Genomic DNA, 5,000 nt, shown 5'->3' on the forward strand with positions numbered 1-5,000 from the left:
GGAGTGTGTGGTTTTGTCCTTTGTCTTTGTGTAGGTAATTGGATGATCTCTAGCGATATTTGACCTAAATGCCTGCAGTGATATTTCGAAATTGTTATGCGTAGTCTCACCAGCTGTTAGGCCGGTGGCATTTGAGGCAATTTTGAAATATCACCAGTGGTATTCATGCCAAACATCAGGTACAAATTATGCTGTTATTCGTCTCTACCGCTACCCGGGTTTAGTTTGTAATTTTCACATGTAGGTATTTGGCTTAAATTAAGCTGAAACACCACTGCTCTAAGCCAATCAAATCGCAGAAATGTCTCATGTGCTAGTATACGGGCATTAAAACCGGACAGTGCAACCTCGATGTATGAAACCCTTTCACTCCCAAGATCTGATTAGTAATTGTCCTTACTATCTGCCAGACAACTCTTATGATGTGAGTTCAAAGAATTTGGTATTGGCTCAACTACTAATCCCATGATCGATGTTCTTCTCCATTCTCGTCACCTGCCTGCTTGATATTGTATTCATACTGTAAGGAGAAGTTCTGTCTTGGTCACTTGTGGGAGTGGAGGGTTCATATTTATTTCATTTCGCCAATTTGACAGGCACGTTTTCTGTGATTTGAATTTGCTCTAGGAGTATTTCATTGTCCGAAGCTTTTTGATTTTGGCTCCAATAATTTTTTTTTAAATTTTGGAGCGCGGGCTCAACTCTATGCATACACCCCAGTACCCCCTCGGTGTCGAAATGGAAACAGACAAAACAGATGGCGAAGGTAGTGAGTAGATGTCAAGGACTTTCAGTCTAAGACTCGTAGAACCAACCTTCTGAGGCTTATTCTGCTCGGTAAACGGAGAGTATTTTCCCGACGATCGGTCCATTTTCTAAAGGGAGGTCGCAAGTGCCTGTCAAATATCCCAGGCATTTTTGCTTCGTTTTGTGTACTTTGGTAGAAACTCGTACGTCGAAGGAACGCGCTTTAAAAGTGTATGAATCCAGAGCTACACATATTTACAGTTGAGGGTGACAAACTGAACGGATGTACCCAGTCGTTTGGCGTACTGTTGGACCCTAACCCTAACCCTAACCCTAAGCAATTACTGGTTTTTCAGCGTTTAGAGTTATTTTCCGGTTAGGGTATATCTGAGGGTTAGTTACGGTTGTGTAGGGTTCAGGCTTTTTTGGGTTTAGAGCTTTTTCGCGCTTAGGGTTGGCTAGTTTCGCTAACGGTTGGGTAGGGTTTGGGGTTTTTCAGCGTTTGGAGGTATTTTCGGGTTAGGGTATATCTTGGGGTTAGTTACGGTCTTAAAGGGTTTACCTTTTTTAGGGTTACGAGTTGCTTCGCGCTTAGGGTTGTTTAGGGTCGTTTACGGTTGGGTGGGATATAGGGTTTTTCAGGGTTCAGAGGCTTTTTGCGGTTAGGGTATTGCTTAGGGTTAGTTATGGTTTTTTAGGGTATAGGTATTTTAGTGTTTAGAGTTGTTTGGCGCTTAGGGTCGTTTAGGGTCGTTAACGGTTGGGTTGGGTTTAGGGTTTTGAGATTTTTTGCACTTAGGGTTAGGGTTAGGGTTAGAGTTTCTTTTTTTTTATACCAGGATTTTTTTCTGGAAATAATTACCTTTAATGTCTTTTCTGGAACTTTTTACGCTGGGGTAGACCCTTACTGATTTTGTGATAAATAGATTTTTTACCTTGAATTTTTCACTAGAACTATAAGTTTTTTATAAATGTTTTTAAATATTAACCTTACTTGCCTTGTTTGGAAAAATCTGAGCTTTAACTGCTTCTTTGGAGATATCTCTGTTTAGTGTTAGGGTTTCGAAATAAAAACCCTAACCGTTTATCTGGGAAATATCTAGGATAGGGTTTATTTTTTTACTGGAACCATTAATTTGAAATAAACTCTACCAAAATTTAATCTTAGCTGCTTGCTGGGAAACATTTGTGCTTTAATTGCCCTTTTGGAGATAAATATGCTTAGAGTTAGTTTTTCGGAATAATAACCTTAACCGTTTTTTTGGGAAATATCTAGGATAGGGTTGATTTTTTTTACTAGAACCACTAATTTGAAATTAACTCGACTCAAGTATGACCTTAGCCGCCTCGGTGGGAAATATCTGAGCTTCAACGGTTCTTTTCGAGATAAATAAGATCGGGTGGATTTTCTCAAATGAGAACCTTACCGTATGGTTGGGAAATTTGTAGGCTAGGGTGGATTTTTTCTACTGGAACTATTAATTTGAAATGTTTTACGAAATAATAAACTTTACCGCCTGTCTGGGTAAAACCTTTAATTTAGACCATAATGCGCTGCTTTTCTTAATGAGGATTTCTTTCTTTTCAATATGGCGAATGAAGTTTGGCAAAATTGTTTTTAAAAAGATCTCATAGTGAAAATTGGAAAAAGAATTTCAATTTTTTTACGGTTTGGGATTGGGGTTGGGTTCAATTCCTAATCAAGTCAAGGTGGTAGTCGGCTTTCTAGCTGTCATATAAAATCTTTAATCAAACTTTTATTGCTTGATGTTTCACACATATTTTACGCTCACTTATTCTATATATAAACCATAACAAATTCTATATATAAACTATAACGGTAACTTTATTAGAATACAACGAAGATTTGCATACAAAAATATAGGCAAGGAATCTTATACTTTGCCATAACTAACTGTGTGGCAATTGAATTACATGCTTATCATTGGCTGGCGGTTGAAGGATTGGTTTTTTTTATTAAGCGATTTAATCATAGCGATTTGGAAAAGGAAAATTTTAGGATTGTTCTGGCTGTTGCAGCTTCTTAGGATGTATATTCTTCTGCCTCTCTCCTGATTTTGTAGTCCTCTTCACGTTTGACACTGTATGTAGATAAAAGGGAGCGATATTAAATAAAGTTCATTCAAGGTTTCAATACAAAAGTAATTTGTAATTGCTAATATCGAATCGAATTGCACTAAAGATTGAATTAGCAACTATGTTCATAATAACTGGTGCTGGCGTTTTTTTAGTATCATAATTATTTAGCTTCGCTCTCCTTTAAACATATTTGTAATTAAATAAGAGTGCAAGGCTATATTAGGGCACGTCAATTTCTACTTCTAGTTTGAATGGTTTCTTAACTCCGTTTGCTTAATACAGGCTTTGATTATGTTTGATGCAATTGAAAAAAGATATGAATTACTTTACTAATTTCAAATTAAACAAATCTATTATGTGAACAAGAAACATCTGGTTGCCAACTTGTATTCAGAATGGTTCTGCATATTTGTAGTTTGCCTAATAAAGGGCAAGTTTGAAAAGTTCCTTTTTCTCAACTCGTTGTTTTTTTTAATTATTTAGTTTAAGGTTGTAGTTTCTATCTATTGTCTAGTTGTAAAAGTAATAAACACATCAACTTACCTTTCACTATCAGCCATCTTATAAGCACTAACGTACTTGGGCAGCGACATGCCAATTTTTTCGAGTCTTGATGAAAACACCACGGCGGCATTTCGATTTTCTGGCAGCCGCTCCTTACAGAAGTAAATCTAGAAATATTTATTTGGGAAAATTTGGCTTAGAATTTACTGCAGAATTGAATATACATGGTTTTAGTTTATAGATTTAATGCTTTAGAAATATTTGTTACTAAAATTTTAATTGGAAAATCTTTTAGTCCCATGCTATGTTTTCAGTTCAACTGAGGTTTTCAGATTTTGGTAATTTTTTTTAAGGTAGGCAATACATTTAGGTAGTAGAAATTTATTCACCACTAAGTTTAAGCAGTGGCCTATAAATGGTTTGATTTAAACTATTGCCACAGGAGGTATATCTACTTGATGCACTTTGACATTTTATTTTGTCCAACGGATTTTTGCTTTGTTTTGGTCATTCAATGGTAGATTGAATAATGAATTAGAGATAACACACAAGATGTTTAAACCTATAACAGACTTGTCTAGATCAGAATAAGCGAACTGCCAATAGCTTGGAATTACGTAACATGTAAAAGTTTCAAGTTTCTGCTTTACTTTTGAATTATTTGATGGTGGTATGAAAGTTTACACATAATCAAATGATGCTGTGAGATTTTATCAACTGTTGTTATCATCAGATCTTTGCTGGTCATGTTGTCACTGCCGTGGCACCTGAAGACTCTTTTTCACTTATCTTGAGAAACTTAGGACAGGGCCTGGAGAAGACAGGATGGAACTATAGATGGACTGCTCATCAGATTTTCATTTTACGGTATTTATGATATGTCTTCTCATTGAGTGAACCTGTTGGAGAGAGAAAATTGAAAAGGGATTAATATACTTGGTATACTGCCCCTTTCAATAACATGCAAACTCTGAAGTTTTGGTCCAACAGTTGTACCTAAGATTGCCATTTTGGCTGTTATCAATAGTAATAATAATTATAAAAATTACTATTATTGCGAAACCCCTTCTACTTGAAAAAGGGAACAAACAAAGTGGATCAAAATCTAGCGATCAAAGTCTACACAATTGGCGCTTTGAACTTGTTGAAGAATGTAATGCACTTATTTTTGAGAAGTCTGCTAACAATCTCTACTAAGATAAATGATGTTAGTAAAGCAAAGCTGCTGATTGAGCAGTTTGCATGTTATTGAAAAGCTTATTTCTACATGTAATACTTACACAATTGCGATAAAAAAAAGTGTTTACAAGCGAATGTGTTATCCCAATTGCTCTTGAGGAAATTTTCAGTTGGAGAGTGCATGCTGAATCCCCATTTACTTCATCGACATTGTCAGGGATCTCCTTTAATTTGAATCTAAAAGAATTAATACAACCTGAAGAATAAATGTTTTGAACATGATTGGAAACTCACTTACATGTAATTTTCGGATGATATACAAATCATATACAAAAGGCCAAAAGAAACCCTTATAAATGTAAGGACATTTATGATATGAAAATTTTCATGTATATTTCTTAAACCAGTTTAAACTTATTCATATATGTATTATCATCACAGTTTCTAAGCATATAAATTTACAGTGACTT

General features: G+C 35.4%; 1 long non-coding RNA gene across 1 annotated transcript; it reads right to left on the reverse strand.

Annotated features, from left to right (window-relative positions):
• Positions 1–1,480: 1,480 nt before the first annotated feature.
• LOC149049410 (uncharacterized) lies at positions 1,481–4,244 on the reverse strand. The gene is made up of 2 exons (XR_016183060.1): positions 3,391–4,244; positions 1,481–2,849 (listed from the first exon to the last, which is right to left on the reverse strand). It is a non-coding gene; the product is annotated as an uncharacterized LOC149049410 (long non-coding RNA).
• Between the last annotated feature and the right edge of the window lie 756 nt (positions 4,245–5,000).

This window comes from Pocillopora damicornis, chromosome 2 (assembly GCF_964200805.1).
Source record: "Pocillopora damicornis chromosome 2, jaPocDami1.2, whole genome shotgun sequence".
Taxonomy (NCBI): Eukaryota; Metazoa; Cnidaria; class Anthozoa; order Scleractinia; family Pocilloporidae; genus Pocillopora; species Pocillopora damicornis.